Source organism: Ascaphus truei, chromosome 11 (assembly GCF_040206685.1).
Source record: "Ascaphus truei isolate aAscTru1 chromosome 11, aAscTru1.hap1, whole genome shotgun sequence".
NCBI lineage: Eukaryota > Metazoa > Chordata > Amphibia > Anura > Ascaphidae > Ascaphus > Ascaphus truei.
In genome coordinates this window covers 3,369,828-3,388,541 of record NC_134493.1, presented here as the reverse complement: position 1 = coordinate 3,388,541, position 18,714 = coordinate 3,369,828, and the positions used below count along the sequence as shown (strand labels likewise).

The following is an 18,714-nucleotide window of genomic DNA, read 5'->3' as shown; positions in this document are numbered from 1 at the left end:
GCAGATGTAGATATACAGTATATGTAACTTACATTGATTCACTGTAATGTCTTGGACGTGTGTATCTAAAGGAATGGTGTACCAGTATGTGCCCTGAAATGGATATAGATCACTTAAGTGTAACACCTAGTAGTGATGAAGTGTTCTATCCTATGTCTAGATCTTCATTGCTATATGCCACTGTATTCTAAGGTCTCCACTGACACTAGGCAGTCCCATAGGTGAGTGCACAGTAGGAATCCACAGTGCATATACCAACAGTGTATGTATGGGTATCCACTGCAACTGACTGGGTAAGTACCACCCTAGTGTAGATACAGATAAGCACTGATGTTGTATAGCTATTACTTCCTGGTCACGATTACTTTGTCTCAGCAGCGAAAGTGTTAATATCCACTATACCTACTGAGGTGTTTCTCAGAGTTTACCCGCTGGACACACAGATGCGTTGTAGTTTAGAGCTTGAATCTAGGTTAGTTTGTGAGTCCTGAGGTGTCTACGTTCACTTCAATGTATATGGCTGCAGTTAATCTCAAACTCTGATAGTTTAATGTGGGGGCAGTTGTTATTATACCATTTGTTGCAACATTTGCCGTGTCACCCCTCGCGCCCCTTGATTGATGTCCCGTAGACCCCGTGTGCAGATACTTGGGTTTTTTTTCTTACATGGAGTATGCCGTTTGGACACACAGATGCGCTATTGAATCAGGCTTAACTCTAGGTAAGTTTGTGAATCCTGCGGTGTCTGCATAAACTTCAAAATGTTTTGCTGCGTTTGGTCAAAGTTTTGAAGTGTATGCAGACACCGCAGGATTCACAAACTTATCTAGAGCTAAGCCTGATACAATAGCGCATCTGTGTGTCCAAACGGCATACTCCATGTAAGAAAAAAAACCCAAGTATCTGCACACGGGGTCTACGGGACATCAATCAAGGGGCGCGAGGGGTGACACGGCAAATGTTGCAACAAATGATATAATAACAACTGCCCCCACATTAAACTATCAGAGTTTGAGATTAACTGCAGCCATATACATTGAAGTGAACGTACACACCTCAGGACTCACAAACTAACCTAGATTCAAGCTCTAAACTACAACGCATCTGTGTGTCCAGCGGGTCGTCCATGTAACCTAGGACTTTTATGCTCCTTCCCCCACTCCCTGGGATTTCAACCCCTCTCACCACCTTGTCTGCTCTGATAGTCTGCAACAAAGGCTCTATAGCGCAAATAAACGCCAACGGGGACAGAGGACACCCCTGCCTTACCCCTGATTTCACCCAAATTTTTTCAGTAAAACAGCCATTTACTAAAACTCTACTATTAATACCTTTATATAAACTACCTATCCATCTAACGATTTCCATTGGTATTCCTAACTTTCCCAGGACTTTAAACAAAAAGGCATGAGACAAAAGGTCATAAGCCTTCTCAAAATCAATATTTGCAATAACTAGTGGTTGCTGCCGCTCCAAACAATACCAAATTAAATCCCTCAGGAGAATTAGATTCCCTACCATCTGTCTCCCTGGTACACCACACACCTGCTCCTCTTCCACCAATTTGCATAAGAAAGGCTTCAGTCTTAGCATTACCACTTTTGCCACAATTTTATAATCTGAATTCAGCAGAGTTATAGGACGCCAGTTTTTAAGATCTCTTTTGTCCCCCTTTTTTTTGAATATTAATGCAATTATACCTTCTTTAAAGGATTCCGGCGTTTCTCCTAACTTAAAAATTATGTTGCATAACTTAAAAAACTCTTCTCTAATTATGTCCCACATATAGGAGTAAAATTCATGTGGTAACCCATCCTTACCAGGTGATTTTCCTTTCCTTCCATTCCTTATTACCTCATTTAATTCTTCACTGTTTAGATCTCTCACCAAGAAAACCTGATCATCTTTACTTAGTTTTTCCTCAATTTTTTCAACTAGCTCTTTTTCTAAGGACATATCACGCTCTTTTTCCTCATATAATTTGGAATAAAAATTCTCACAAACTTTCAGAACTTTTTCCGTTTCCTTTACCTCTGCCCCCTCTTCATTCAACACAGGAATTGGACTTAACTTCCCTGTAAATACTTTTTTAAAGAAAAAAGAAGTACATTTTTCATTCTTTTCAACCGCTTCCACTCTTGCAGCATGAATTATCCTTCTACCTCTTTTTTCCAGTAATTCCTCAGACTCCATCCTAACCCTCTTAAGATCTCCCTCCACATCCTTTCCCATCTCTTTTAACCTGAGGAGAAACTGTTTTCTCAGGATCACCCTCCTGTAATCTTCCTCCTGTTTTCTTGCCAACTCCTTACCTTTCCTAATGAAAAACTTTTTTGTTTCAATTTTTACCCACTCCCACCATTCCAGTATTCCCTTATATTCCCACATTCTCCTCTTTAAATAAACATACAATTTCCCATACTGATCCTTGATCCCTGGTTTTTCTAATAGTGAAACATTAAGTTTCCAGTAACCCCTTCCATACTTTTCCACTCCCTCTACTTCTATTTTACATACAACACATGCATGGTCAGAGAAAAGTACTCTTAACCCCTTCCAGCTCTCCACCTTCAACCCTTCAGAAATAAAAATATGGTCAATTCTAGACTTTACCCCTCCACTCTCACAAAACCAAGTGAATTCCCTTTTTTCTTTCCCCCACACCTGCAAAGTATCCCTAAAAGAAAAATCACCCATAATTGTTTTCAACAGTACCCCAGAACTGTCAGGCTTACTCCTGTCTGCACCCCCCACCCTATCCCCCTCCCTAATTATACAATTAAAGTCTCCTAACACAAAAGTTTTCATTCTTCCTGGTAAAAACAACCTCCGTTTCTCAAACAGCAACCTTCTTTGATTTTCCTTTGGAGCTGCATATATATTAAATATTCTGAAACATTCCCCCTTCCATTTCACCAAAACAAAAAATAACCTTCCCGGTTCAATTACCTCACATTTGCATATTTTGAACTCTTTCCCCTTAAATAATATCCCAATCCCACTGTTTCTGCTCTCTAGGCAGCATGACCACGCAGATTCCCCCCACACCCACTCTTCTTCTTTTGGGGGTTCAGTGATCGTACATTCTTGTAAACAAAAAATATCACATCGTTCTTTTGCCAGTAAGTCAAATATTCTCACTCTTCTTGTACGCTTCTTTAAGCTTCGTACATTTAACGACGCCAGCGTCAAAGTCATTTCTTCTTATACTAGCGTAACATGAAAAAGGCACAATCCCAGGTAACAAATTATAAAAATTATACTTAGCTCTGTCCAGCACCTTCCTCCGTGGGGGACCCTTGAGACGGAAATCCACTCCCCATATTCTCTGCCGCAGCATTATCCGCATAGGGAAGGCTCTGTCCTCCTGGTGACCCCTGCCCATCCGGCACGCCCATCAAAGGATATGCCGGGGAGCGCAAGGGGCTAGCATCCAATCCACCACCCCCCACCCCCTCCCCCTGAATCAAAAAACACACTGGTCTTCTCTTCCTCTTCTCCTCCCAGGCATTTTGTCTTTGAAGGGGCAAAGGATTCTCCCTCCATCTTCCTCTTTGTCCGACGTTCCCCTCCTTCCGATGTCTCCATACACTGTTCCTTAATTTGCTGCTCAAGGTCTTCCACCTCAGAAACCATAGCCTGCAGTCATGGGGTTCCCTCACCTTCTCCTTGCATCAGGTCAGGTTCCTCCCCCTCTCCTATGTCCGGCTCCGCCTTCTCCACTGATGTTTCCCCCCATGTCTGGCAACCGTTCTGGAGAGCATTCTCAGCTGGAACCACGGGCGTTTCCTCCATACGCTCACCCAGCTCTGAGTCTGAATCTGGCAGCTCCTGCTCAGCTGCTGCGTTACCTCTCATTAAGGCCTCATCAATGGGAGCCCCAGCAGCTGGTTCCACGGGCGTCGTCTGACTGCTTTCAACTCCATGCAGCATATCATACTCACTGTCCGCATTAACCCATCCCACTGGGCGCTCTACAGTCTCCCTTCTCCTCACAATGTCTGCAAACGACTTTTTTTTTGTACAAAATCTCGCCATGTGCCCTGTTTTATGACACAAGTCACATGTAGCTGGCTCCGGGCACTGCGCAGCGTGGTGTCCCTCCTTCCTGCATTTGCGACAAATTTCTACATCTTGCTTAGGACAGCCCTGCTGTGTGTGCCCAAACTCCATGCACCTCCTGCAATATTGCGGCTGGTCCCGGTAGTACAAGTACCCCCGGTTTCCTCCAATGTTAAAGGTCCCTGGGGGGTACAAGACTCCCCCCAATCCGTCTGGGGACATCCTCAGTTTGCACATATATCTGGTCTTTCCATTATAAATGCCAATCCTATTTTTCAGTCTCTGTCCTTTCTTGACAATCTCACAGTACCGTGACAGGAACACCATAATATCTTCCTCTGGTGTAAAAGGGTTATACGTGTGTACAATTATAGCAATTTCTCCTCTTGCAAACAAGGGTACCAGCTCTACACCTCGCATACAGTCCACATCTTTTTCCTCCTTTGCTCTTTCCATCACACCTACACATTTGTTACCTGCTTCAAAGGCCACATCATAAAAGCGCTGTTTCGGAAATTCCTGGATGCAATAAATATCTCCACGTTCAATCTTCAGTGTGTCTTCCAATATCTGACTGTAGAACTCATCCAACCCCAGAAATTTGGGAGCCTTATCCAATCTGAATCTGATGGTGCTTTGAACGAAACTTTCACGATTATCCATTCTGCTTCTCAAAAAAAGGTCTTCCACCCAAACACGATACTTCTAGGCTCCGCTCCTCAAGCACAAGGCTATGCCTGCTCCAGCAGCGCCCCCCGCAGGATCATGGCTTTTTTTTTTTTTTTTTTTTTAAATGTTTATTCACATTCACATATTTACAAACAGTAAATAAGAAAACTTTTCAATCAATAATAACTTTACACGCAACATTGTATAATTAAAAATTATTCTTTCATAATTTTCCAATACTAAAAAAAATCTCAGATACTTCACGAAAACCTTCTAATTCCAACAGACCCCCCCTACTTTACAAAAAAAACCCTACATTATACATTCTATTTACATTCCTTCCTTTTCGTATATTTCTATTTTTTTTCTTTTACCTTTCCATACCCCACTAGACACATCAGAAGAACCCACCATTATTCCATCAATTATCATAAAAAAACAACCATTTACATCTATATTTTTTTTTCCCTTCCTCCTCCCCTTTACCAACACTATACATTCCTTACAGTGCATAGGATACAACAATATGTAACCATAATTTACTTCCCCAATCCTATCCTAGTCTTTTCGTACTTCCTTCACACTTTTTTCTCCATCCTCTCAAGCATGTCATACCCAACATCTTTTACTCCCTTTCTGCTATTTCTCTTTTTAGTTCTTCCTCCATCTTTCTTAGTTCTTGAATTACCTCGCAATATCTTTTTTCCTCTTCTTTACTATATGTTGCTCTTTTCGCTCTTAGTGTATTTCCTTCTATCGCCAACTTATTGAACTCAACCCCCCATCTGATGCGCATTCGAGTGTTCCACCTAAAAATTACCTTCTTTGCTTCCGAGACTTTTGTAATCATGGCTTCTACTCTTTCTAGAATTTCCCTTTCTGCTATTTTTGATTTAACCATACTCGCAATTTCGTCCCAAATTTTTTGTTCGTTCTTTTGGGCTTTATCATCCCCACTCTCTGCCGTTGATACTGCTCCTCCTTCACTTTCACTCCTACTTGTCCCCCCCACTTTCCGTTTTGGCATACTGGTTGTCTTCCCCCCTTCTTCTTTATTACTTAGGTGTTTTCCCACCCCACTTCCTTCACTTTCTGATGAGGAGATTTTTCCCCCATCACTTCCACTACTCCCAGCTCTTGCTGGTGTTATCCCCATAGTTTGTGTTTCCACGCCACCTAGGTCCCCCTTGAACTCTCCATACTCTTTCTCCCTCTTATCTGGCATGATATTTTCCGGGGTCTCATCCACCACTGTCACCTCTATAGGGTTTACTAAATCTTGTCCTTTCTCCTCCTCACTCACGTCCTCCAGTTCTTCCCAGAACTCCGGGACTGCTCTACCCTCTTTTATCTCCACCAACTGTATATGCTCTTTTTTCATTTCCTCAAATTCCCCTTTCGTAAGGTTTTTCCTTTGGTGCATTACTTCGTCTAATCTCTTTATTATTTGCTGTTCTGTACTCCCTACATGTTGTTTTCTAAAAAAAAATTGTCCACCAGTCTACCTCCCCTACTGCCTTCTCAAACTCTAGCATTTTCTCCTTTAAAGTACTCTTACTTGGTACTTCTTCTGCCTGTTCCCCACATACCCTCTCAACCTTCTCCCTGGGTCCTCCTCTACTTTCCTCCTCTCTATCTTGGTTACCCTCTTTTCTTTGCTGATTTTTCCGTTTTTGTGATTTCTTCTCTCCTACTTCCATTTCCTCCACCTCCTCTTGGGAAATCCCCCCCTTTTCTTGTACATCTTGTATTTCCATACTTTCTGCCCATCTAGGACTCCCCACCACCAGGGTTTCTACTTCTACTCCCCCTATCTCTTTCTGCAACATAGCCCCCTGCATTGCCACTTCGGGCTTCTGCGCAAGTGACTCTAACACACGATCCTCTTCCTCTCTCCTTTGTTCCTCCAAATAAATCTCGGTCAGGATAGGATCAGTCTCTATCTGGGAGACCTCTGACGAGGCCATTCCTTCCTCCTTCTTAGCAGGCTTCTTCTCACCGGCAGCAGCCTGTGCGTATCCCTCCCGGGTCCCCTCTTCCGTTCCTGGAAAATCTTCAGACATCCTCATCTCTGTGGCCTGCGCATAAGTCCGCTTTTTACATTGTCTCGCCAAATGTCCACTTTCACCACAGAGGTCACATCTTTTGGGGTCTTTGCAATTAAAGGCAGTATGTCCTTCTTTGCCACAATTGCGACAAACAAAACCATCTCTCTCACAGTATTCCTTCGTGTGACCAAAACGATAACATTTCCTACAAAATATAGGCTGGCCTGGGTAGCTCAAAAATCCTCTGTTACCACTGATACTGAAGCTTCCAGGGAGGGGAAGAACTCCCCCTATACACGATGGGTCCGGTTTGAAACGGACCCAGTACCTCCTCTTTCCGTTAAACATCCCGTATAGGTTCTGTACCTCCACTCCACCTTTCACCGAGGTGCAGTACCTGCTCAGAAAGCACTCGATATCCTTCTTCTCCACGTACGGGTTATAAAGATGTATCACCAAAGGCTTTTCTTCCAGCATGAAACTTGGGCTCACAGTAATCCCTCGTAAACACTCTTCTCCAGCTCTCTCCCTGCATATTGCATATGAATTCCAGCAGTCAGCTTCTTTCACAAACGCCAGGTCAAAGATCCCCTGCCACTGGAAGTCTTGCAGACAGAAAACCTGCTCCGCCAACATTCCGATCAGCTCCTGCATCACACGCTCGACAATCCATGTCAGCCCGACACGACTCCTCTCCTCCTCCGCCACCAGGAACCGTAAACTGTTCCTTCCATTCGCCATCTTCTAAAGCTTGGGTGCGGCACCCCTAAAGCAGCATGAGGCTTTAGCCAGTTACGGCGATGCCCCAAGGCCAAGGTGCCGGCCCCTCACTTCCTGTCTCGTACTCGCCCTCCGAGAACGCTCGGGATAGCGCACCCCCCCAATAGCAGCAAGTGGCTTAAGACTCCCGAAGGAGCCGATGCCACAGGGCCAAGGGGGCACAGTCCCAGCTAGATCCCTGCAGAGGAGCTTCGACACTTTTTTTTATTTTTTTTTTTTTTTTTTTTTTTTACAGACTTTTTTTTTACAACCAAAAAAACACATAATTTTTTACAGCCATATTACATTAACAAGACACAAAACATGCTATATTTACATTTTCTTCCTCCTTCCTTTCCCCACAGAAAATTACTGTTCACAATCACAATTACACACTCTTTCATCCCATTCTGTCACCATTCTTCCTTCCCAGCCATCCCTCCCATACATTTCCGTATGCTTTTTCCCCACGGCACCCGCCGTGGAGGGGAGCACCGGCCCACCTCTTCTCTCCGGTAACTCCACGTAAAGGGACCCAGACTGTACTACTGTACTTCTCAAAGAAAGACAAAACTCTTCTTCATAAATATTCTCTTTCCCTTTCCGTAAAAGCAAACGCTTTTGCTCACTTCCATTCCCACTCACACAACTCATAACCAGTAAATGTAACTATTTTTAACCTCCGCAAATATCATTCCCAAAAAATAAATCACATTATCTCACGATGTACAATCCCCTTTTTTCTTATGATCTGGTAAAAACTTCTTCAACTTCACACAAGTTACATACCCCTCCTCCTCCTTCTCTCTAGTTGACTCTTCTAACACACAACCATCTTATTCCAGCTATTCACTTTCCACAATGCATCACTTTCCACTTTCCCCAACCTTTTCTGATCCAACAAGTAGTATGTATACATTTTACTTAAAATTATCCTAGTACATGCTTTCACATCTAACGTTTCATTATTGAATATCATCATACTTCTCACCATCCACACAACCTCTTTTACACAATTTATTATTTTCCATAGTACCCAACCTTTTTCCCCTTTTAACTCACTTAACCCATAAAGCATCATATTGAACTCCAATATATGGATTCCTCCTAGTTCTCTAATTAGCTTCGCTAGGTTTTTCCACACAGCCCTCACAAAAAAACAGTTCCAAAATAAATGTACTATGTCTTCTACGCCACCACATCCTTCTCTTGGACACCTATCCGACACTGTCATACGTCGTCTCTTTTGGAAGACTCGGACTGGCAGACACTTGTGCACAGCCATCCAAGCAATATCTTTGTGAATATTAGATAGACCCTTGAAATCTATGTTCTTCCACATCAGTTTTAATTGTGACATATTCAGATTTCCGCAGCATTCATAACTGTCTCTCTCCAGAATCACAGCCCTTATTTTCCTGTGATCTTCCCATAAGGACTTTTCTACATCCCTTAAATTAAAACCTCTTATGAAATGTTCAATGACCCCATAATTATCTGGGGTCACAAAACAGAGTGGCCTCCTCAAATCTGTCCTGAACAGACCCAGCCTCCTTAACATACCCCCTGCCGCATACCTTGCTAAACAGGCCGCCTTTGTATCCTCACTCTGAATTCTCTTTATACAGAGCTGGGCATATTTTGCTCCCAGGATAACTTCTATCCTGGGGGCCCCTTTTCCACCTTTCCCTTTTTCCTTCCATACAATTTCTCTCTTTAATCTCTCATTTGTTGACCCCCACAGAAAACTGAACAAAAACTGAGTAATTTTTCTAATCCATTTTGCCGCGGGGGGAAACACCAGCCCTATATGCAGCAAAATTGGTACCAACACCGCTTTTGTCACCAAAATCTTCCCTTCCATTGAAAGCTTCCTTAGCATCCAAAAATTGATTTTTTTTTCTATTCTTTCCCCTATCTTTACCCAATTTACCTCCCCTGTCAAGTCCTCATCGAAATAAACCCCTAACAGTCTTAGCTGTTCCCCTTCCACAGGGATCCCACACTTTCCTAAATCATGCCAATCCCCAAAGGCCTTACAAGCACTTTTCCCCCAATTCACTCTCAGCCCTGAAGCGTGACAAAAGGTATCAATATGTAACTGCGCTCTATGAAGAGCCGCCTGTGTAGTACACACCAGGGTTAAGTCGTCCATATATCCTAGAACTTTGATGCTCCTTCCCCCACTCCCTGGGATTTCAACCCCTCTCACCACCTTGTCCGCTCTGATAGTCTGCAACAAAGGCTCTATAGCGCAAATAAACGCCAACGGGGACAGAGGACACCCCTGCCTTACCCCTGATTTCACCCAAATTTTTTCAGTAAAACAGCCATTTACTAAAACTCTACTATTAATACCTTTATATAAACTACCTATCCATCTAACGATTTCCATTGGTATTCCTAACTTTCCCAGGACTTTAAACAAAAAGGCATGAGACAAAAGGTCATAAGCCTTCTCAAAATCAATATTTGCAATAACTAGTGGTTGCTGCCGCTCCAAACAATACCAAATGAAATCCCTCAGGAGAATTAGATTCCCTACCATCTGTCTCCCTGGTACACCACACACCTGCTCCTCTTCCACCAATTTACATAAGAAAGGCTTCAATCTTAGCATTACCACTTTTGCAACAATTTTATAATCTGAATTCAGCAGAGTTATAGGACGCCAGTTTTTAAGATCTCTTTTGTCCCCCTTTTTTTTGAATATTAATGCAATTATACCTTCTTTAAAGGATTCCGGCGTTTCTCCTAACTTAAAAATTGTGTTGCATAACTTAAATACCTCTTCTCTAATTATGTCCCACATATAGGAGTAAAATTCATGTGGTAACCCATCCTTACCAGGTGATTTTCCTTTCCTTCCATTCCTTATTACCTCATTTAATTCTTCACTGTTTAGATCTCTCACCAAGAAAACCTGATCATCTTTACTTAGTTTTTCCTCAATTTTTTCAACTAGCTCTTTTTCTAAGGACATATCACGCTCCTTTTCCTCATATAATTTGGAATAAAAATTCTCACAAACTTTCAGAACTTTTTCCGTCTCCTTTACCTCTGCCCCCTCTTCATTCAACACAGGAATTGGACTTAACTTCCCTGTAAATGCTTTTTTAAAGAAAAAAGAAGTACATTTTTCATTCTTTTCAACCGCTTCCACTCTTGCAGCATGAATTATCCTTCTACCTCTTTTTTCCAGTAATTCCTCAGACTCCACCCTAACCCTTTTAAGATCTCCCTCCACATCCTTTCCCATCTCTTTTAACCTGAGGAGAAACTGTTTTCTCAGGATCACCCTCCTGTAATCTTCCTCCTGTTTTCTTGCCAACTCCTTACCTTTCCTAATGAAAAACTTTTTTGTTTCAATTTTTACCCACTCCCACCATTCCAGTATTCCCTTATATTCCCACATTCTCCTCTTTAAATAAACATACAATTTCCCATACTGATCCTTGATCCCTGGTTTTTCTAATAGTGAAACATTAAGTTTCCAGTAACCCCTTCCATACTTTTCCACTCCCTCTACTTCTATTTTACATACAACACATGCATGGTCAGAGAAAAGTACTCTTAACCCCTTCCAGCTCTCCACCTTCAACCCTTCAGAAAATATGGTCAATTCTAGACTTTACCCCTCCACTCTCACAAAACCAAGTGAATTCCCTTTTTTCTTTCCCCCACACCTGCAAAGTATCCTTAAAAGAAAAATCACCCATAATTGTTTTCAACAGTACCCCAGAACTATCAGGCTTACTCCTGTCTGCACCCCCCACCCTATCCCCCTCCCTAATTATACAATTAAAGTCTCCTAACACAAAAGTTTTCATTCTTCCAGGTAAAAACAACCTCAGTTTCTCAAACAGCAACCTCCTTTGATTTTCCTTTGGAGCTGCATATATATTAAATATTCTGAAACATTCCCCCTTCCATTTCACCAAAACAAAAAATAACCTTCCCGGTTCAATTACCTCACATTTGCATATTTTAAACTCTTTTCCCTTAAATAATATCCCAATCCCACTGTTTCTGCTCTCTAAGCAGCATGACCACGCAGATTCCCCCCACACCCACTCTTCTTCTTTTGGGGGTTCAGTAATTGTACATTCTTGCAAACAAAAAATATCACATCTTTCTTTTGCCAGTAAGTCAAATATCCTCACTCTTCTTGTACGCTTTCTCAAGCTCCGTACATTTAATGATGCCAGCGTCAAAGTCATTTCTTCTTATACTAACGCACCATGCAAAAGGCACAATCCCAGGTAACAAATTATAAAATTATACTTAGCTCTGTCCAGCACCTTCCTCCATGGGGGGCCCCGGAGACTGAAATCCACCCCCCATATTCTCTGCCGCATCATTATCCGCATAGGGAAGGCTCTGTCCTCCTGGTGACCCCTGCCCATCCTGCACGCCCGTCAAAGGATATGCCGGGGAGCGCAAGGGGCTAGCATCCAATCCACCTCCCCCCACCCCCTCTCCTGAATCAAAAATCATACTGGTCTTCTCTTCCTCTTCTCCTCCCAGGCATTTTGCCTTTGAAGGGGCAAAAGATTCTTCCTCCATCTTCCTCTTTGGCGGACGTTCCCCTCCTTCCGCTGTCTCCATACCCTCTTCCGTAATTTTCTGATTAAGGCTGTCCACCTCAGAAACAATGATCTGCAATCCTGGGGTTCCCTCACCTTCTCCTTGCATCAGGTCAGGCTCCTCCCCCTCTCCTATGTCCGGCTCCGCCTCCTCCCCCCATACCCTTTGGACCTCGTTCTGGAGAGCATTCTCAGCTGGAACCACGGGCGTTTCCTCCATACGCTCACCCAGCTCTGAGTCTGAATCTGGCAGCTCCTGCTCAGCTGCTGCGTCACCCCTCGTTAAGGCCCCATCAGTGGGAGCCTCAGCAGCTGGTTCCACGGGCGTCGCCTGACTGCTTTCAACTCCATGCCGCTTATCATACTCACTGTCCTCATTAACCCATCCCTCTGGGCGCTCTGCAGTCTCCCTTCTCCTCACAATCTCTGCAAAAGACTTTTTTTTTGTACAAAATCTCGCCATGTGCCCTGTTTCATGACACAAGTCACATGTAGCTGGCTCCCGGCACTGCGCAGCGTGGTGTCCCTCCTTCCTGCATTTGCGACAAATTTCTACATCTTGCTTAGCACAGCCCTCCTGCGTGTGCCCAAACTCCATGCACCTCCTGCAATATTGCGGCTGGCCCCGGTAGTACAAGTACCCCCGGTTTCCTCCAATGTTAAAGGTCCCCGGGGGGTGCGAGACTCCCCCCAATCCCGTTGGGGACATCCTCAGCTTGCACATATATCTGGTCTTTCCATTATAAATGCCAATCCTATTTTTCAGTCTCTGTCCTTTCTTGACAATCTCACAGTACCGTGACAGGAACACCATAATATCTTCCTCTGGTGTAAAAGGGTTATACGTGTGCACAATTATAGCAACTTCTCCTAATGCAAACAAGGGTACCAGCTCTACACCTTGCATACAGTCCACATCCTTTTCCTCCTTTGCTCTTTCCATCACACCCATACATTGGTCACCTGCTTCAAAAGCCACATCATAAAAGTGCTGTTTTGGAAATTCCTGGATGCAATAAATATCTCCACGTTCAATCTTCAGTGTGTCTTCCAATATCTGATTGTAGAACTCATCCAATCCCAGAAATTTGGGAGCCTTATCCAATCTGAATCTGATGGTGTTTTGAACGAAACTTCCACGATTATCCATTCTGCTTCTCAAAAAAAGATCTTTCACCCAAACACGATACTTCTAGGCTCCGCTCCTCAAGCACAAGGCTATGCCTGCTCCAGCAGCGCCCCCCGCAGGATCATGGCTACGTAGTGTACTCCCCTGCCAGGTAAGTATGAGTTGGAATGGCGCTGGGGGGCAACTAGCCCTGTCCCAGGACAAGTGTCACCCTTGTGGAGAGAGCAGCCTGGTCATTGGTGCAGCGGCTACAGCGGCAGCAGCAAGCACCACAGTAGCTGAGGCCTAGTATCTGAGCCAGCACCTGCAGCAAGGATCAGCTTAGGCCATTCCATGCAAACATTTGTGCAGCAGCGAATATTTGTCAAACAACATAGATCGAAGACATCCCCTCCCTAGAAGCAAAGCCCCTCCCCCGCCCATCCGACAAGCACCCAGAGAAGCCAAGCTTCGCCGCAAGGTACTACTTCTTGGTTTTAAAAGGAAGAAGCAATCACTTTGAACACCGCTCAGCTCTGTCATTCCAGCTGGCGGAGAGACCGACAGACAGGGGGACAGACAGACAGGGGGACACCATATTTCTGGGGTGGCTTTCTACATCTTCCCTACCTGCTTGCACTCTCTCTGCTGCTGCTGCTGCTGCTGCTGCTGCTGCTGCAGCATAAAAAGGGAGAGATGCCCAGTCCTGCTGGCAAACTTGACACTTTGCCCCTTACCAGCATGGCTGCTTACATGGCATTTGCATAAATATAGAAGCAAGCTAACACTGTCTGCTGCTCCCTGGATAGAGATAGATAGATAGATAGATAGATAGATAGATAGATAGATAGATAGATAGATAGATAGATAGATATTGTTTTTGCACTGCTCAGCAGATAGTTTGCAATCTGTTGGTTTTAAATGCTGCTCTTTGTTACTTTGGAGCCTAGAAACTCTAGAACGTACTGTATACTCCCTTTGTGATATCATCACATGGGGTGGTCTGGCTACAGAGACCCAGACATACCATGTAGAACTAGGGCGGGGAGGGGGTGAAATAAAAACCCCATATCCTGCAAGGAACGGCCATTTAAAAAAAAAAAAATGAATCCAGATTTGTTTGTAAATGTGCTGCTTTATACAATATTTCAAAAGGCATCAAACATACAATTGTGACTTTGAAATCACCTATACATTGTGTATTGCACTTATCTCAGTATAATAATAGAGAGATTCGTATCTCAAACCAAAAAAAGAAAAGAAAACAATCAGCCAGAGAGGTGGACATTGGAAAGAGAGGGATACATTTTTACTGCTGCTGCTGCTGCTGCTGCTGCTGCTGCTGCTGCTGCTGCAGCGACTCATATTCTACAGTTCTTGGCCCTTTTTGTTTAGAATGTTTTTTTTCATGAATTATATGTGTTTCCGTATTTCCCAATCCACCTGAATTTATTCCTAAATGTCTGCGCAGGTGCCTAATTGTCATTTCTCCCTGTTTGAGATGTTGCTACCTGGCTAGTTGGTTTGCTCCTTTTATGCCACAGTTATTGACCAGGCCCAAAGCCCAAGCAGTGGCAATAGCAGCTTGTCTGAACAAACACCTGTGCTGTGGGTGGTGGTTGTTGTTATTGTTGTTGATTTTTGTTTCTGTTTTTTCTAACAGTCGAAAAACAGGGGAGAGCGCGCACGCAGTCCCCCACTACCAGAAATTGTGCAGTCGAGTTTCCCGCATGTGGGGAAATCGCAGAGGTCAGCTAGCTCCAAGTGCAATGAGCAAGCCTCGCCCTGGGAGAGCCACCTGCAGGATCGTGGCTGTATAGTGTACTCCCCTGCCAGGTAAGTATGAGTTGGAATGGCGCTGGGGGGCAACTAGCCCTGTCCCAGGACAAGTGTCACCCTTGTGGAGAGAGCAGCCTGGTCATTGGTGCAGCGGCTACAGCGGCAGCAGCAAGCACCACAGTAGCTGAGGCCTAGTATCTGAGCCAGCACCTGCAGCAAGGATCAGCTTAGGCCATTCCATGCAAACATTTGTGCAGCAGCGAATATTTGTCAAACAACATAGATCGAAGACATCCCCTCCCTAGAAGCAAAGCCCCTCCCCCGCCCATCCGACAAGCACCCAGAGAAGCCAAGCTTCGCCGCAAGGTACTACTTCTTGGTTTTAAAAGGAAGAAGCAATCACTTTGAACACCGCTCAGCTCTGTCATTCCAGCTGGCGGAGAGACCGACAGACAGGGGGACAGACAGACAGGGGGACACCATATTTCTGGGGTGGCTTTCTACATCTTCCCTACCTGCTTGCACTCTCTCTGCTGCTGCTGCTGCTGCTGCTGCTGCTGCAGCATAAAAAGGGAGAGATGCCCAGTCCTGCTGGCAAACTTGACACTTTGCCCCTTACCAGCATGGCTGCTTACATGGCATTTGCATAAATATAGAAGCAAGCTAACACTGTCTGCTGCTCCCTGGATAGAGATAGATAGATAGATAGATAGATAGATAGATAGATATTGTTTTTGCACTGCTCAGCAGATAGTTTGCAATCTGTTGGTTTTAAATGCTGCTCTTTGTTACTTTGGAGCCTAGAAACTCTAGAACGTACTGTATACTCCCTTTGTGATATCATCACATGGGGTGGTCTGGCTACAGAGACCCAGACATACCATGTAGAACTAGGGCGGGGAGGGGGTGAAATAAAAACCCCATATCCTGCAAGGAACGGCCATTTAAAAAAAAAAAATGAATCCAGATTTGTTTGTAAATGTGCTGCTTTATACAATATTTCAAAAGGCATCAAACATACAATTGTGACTTTGAAATCACCTATACATTGTGTATTGCACTTATCTCAGTATAATAATAGAGAGATTCGTATCTCAAACCAAAAAAAGAAAAGAAAACAATCAGCCAGAGAGGTGGACATTGGAAAGAGAGGGATACATTTCTGCTGCTGCTGCTGCTGTTGCTGCTGCTGCTGCTGCTGCTGCTGCTGCTGCTGCTGCTGCTGCTGCTGCTGCTGCTGCTGCTGCTGCGACTCATATTCTACAGTTCTTGGCCCTTTTTGTTTAGAATGTTTTTTTTCATGAATTATATGTGTTTCCGTATTTCCCAATCCACCTGAATTTATTCCTAAATGTCTGCGCAGGTGCCTAATTGTCATTTCTCCCTGTTTGAGATGTTGCTACCTGGCTAGTTGGTTTGCTCCTTTTATGCCACAGTTATTGACCAGGCCCAAAGCCCAAGCAGTGGCAATAGCAGCTTGTCTGAACAAACACCTGTGCTGTGGGTGGTGGTTGTTGTTATTGTTGTTGATTTTTGTTTCTGTTTTTTCTAACAGTCGAAAAACAGGGGAGAGCGCGCACGCAGTCCCCCACTACCAGAAATTGTGCAGTCGAGTTTCCCGCATGTGGGGAAATCGCAGAGGTCAGCTAGCTCCAAGTGCAATGAGCAAGCCTCGCCCTGGGAGAGCCACCTGCAGGATCGTGGCTGTATAGTGTACTCCCCTGCCAGGTAAGTATGAGTTGGAATGGCGCTGGGGGGCAACTAGCCCTGTCCCAGGACAAGTGTCACCCTTGTGGAGAGAGCAGCCTGGTCATTGGTGCAGCGGCTACAGCGGCAGCAGCAAGCACCACAGTAGCTGAGGCCTAGTATCTGAGCCAGCACCTGCAGCAAGGATCAGCTTAGGCCATTCCATGCAAACATTTGTGCAGCAGCGAATATTTGTCAAACAACATAGATCGAAGACATCCCCTCCCTAGAAGCAAAGCCCCTCCCCCGCCCATCCGACAAGCACCCAGAGAAGCCAAGCTTCGCCGCAAGGTACTACTTCTTGGTTTTAAAAGGAAGAAGCAATCACTTTGAACACCGCTCAGCTCTGTCATTCCAGCTGGCGGAGAGACCGACAGACAGGGGGACAGACAGACAGGGGGACACCATATTTCTGGGGTGGCTTTCTACATCTTCCCTACCTGCTTGCACTCTCTCTGCTGCTGCTGCTGCTGCTGCTGCTGCTGCTGCAGCATAAAAAGGGAGAGATGCCCAGTCCTGCTGGCAAACTTGACACTTTGCCCCTTACCAGCATGGCTGCTTACATGGCATTTGCATAAATATAGAAGCAAGCTAACACTGTCTGCTGCTCCCTGGATAGAGATAGATAGATAGATAGATAGATATTGTTTTTGCACTGCTCAGCAGATAGTTTGCAATCTGTTGGTTTTAAATGCTGCTCTTTGTTACTTTGGAGCCTAGAAACTCTAGAACGTACTGTATACTCCCTTTGTGATATCATCACATGGGGTGGTCTGGCTACAGAGACCCAGACATACCATGTAGAACTAGGGCGGGGAGGGGGTGAAATAAAAACCCCATATCCTGCAAGGAACGGCCATTTAAAAAAAAAAAATGAATCCAGATTTGTTTGTAAATGTGCTGCTTTATACAATATTTCAAAAGGCATCAAACATACAATTGTGACTTTGAAATCACCTATACATTGTGTATTGCACTTATCTCAGTATAATAATAGAGAGATTCGTATCTCAAACCAAAAAAAGAAAAGAAAACAATCAGCCAGAGAGGTGGACATTGGAAAGAGAGGGATACATTTCTGCTGCTGCTGCTGCTGTTGCTGCTGCTGCTGCTGCTGCTGCTGCTGCTGCTGCTGCTGCTGCTGCTGCTGCTGCTGCTGCAGCGACTCATATTCTACAGTTCTTGGCCCTTTTTGTTTAGAATGTTTTTTTTCATGAATTATATGTGTTTCCGTATTTCCCAATCCACCTGAATTTATTCCTAAATGTCTGCGCAGGTGCCTAATTGTCATTTCTCCCTGTTTGAGATGTTGCTACCTGGCTAGTTGGTTTGCTCCTTTTATGCCACAGTTATTGACCAGGCCCAAAGCCCAAGCAGTGGCAATAGCAGCTTGTCTGAACAAACACCTGTGCTGTGGGTGGTGGTTGTTGTTATTGTTGTTGATTTTTGTTTCTGTTTTTTCTAACAGTCGAAAAACAGGGGAGAGCGCGCACGCAGTCCCCCACTACCAGAAATTGTGCAGTCGAGTTTCCCGCATGTGGGGAAATCGCAGAGGTCAGCTAGCTCCAAGTGCAATGAGCAAGCCTCGCCCTGGGAGAGCCACCTGCAGGATCGTGGCTGTATAGTGTACTCCCCTGCCAGGTAAGTATGAGTTGGAATGGCGCTGGGGGGCAACTAGCCCTGTCCCAGGACAAGTGTCACCCTTGTGGAGAGAGCAGCCTGGTCATTGGTGCAGCGGCTACAGCGGCAGCAGCAAGCACCACAGTAGCTGAGGCCTAGTATCTGAGCCAGCACCTGCAGCAAGGATCAGCTTAGGCCATTCCATGCAAACATTTGTGCAGCAGCGAATATTTGTCAAACAACATAGATCGAAGACATCCCCTCCCTAGAAGCAAAGCCCCTCCCCCGCCCATCCGACAAGCACCCAGAGAAGCCAAGCTTCGCCGCAAGGTACTAC

General features: G+C 44.6%; 3 pseudogenes; all 3 read right to left on the bottom strand.

The window, feature by feature from the left end:
• Positions 1-14,903: 14,903 nt before the first annotated feature.
• Positions 14,904-15,076, bottom strand: LOC142463702 (U1 spliceosomal RNA; annotated as a pseudogene).
• Positions 15,077-16,574: 1,498 nt separating this feature from the next.
• On the bottom strand, positions 16,575-16,747 carry LOC142463701 (U1 spliceosomal RNA; annotated as a pseudogene).
• A 1,486-nt stretch (positions 16,748-18,233) lies between these two features.
• LOC142463700 (U1 spliceosomal RNA) lies at positions 18,234-18,406 on the bottom strand (annotated as a pseudogene).
• Between the last annotated feature and the right edge of the window lie 308 nt (positions 18,407-18,714).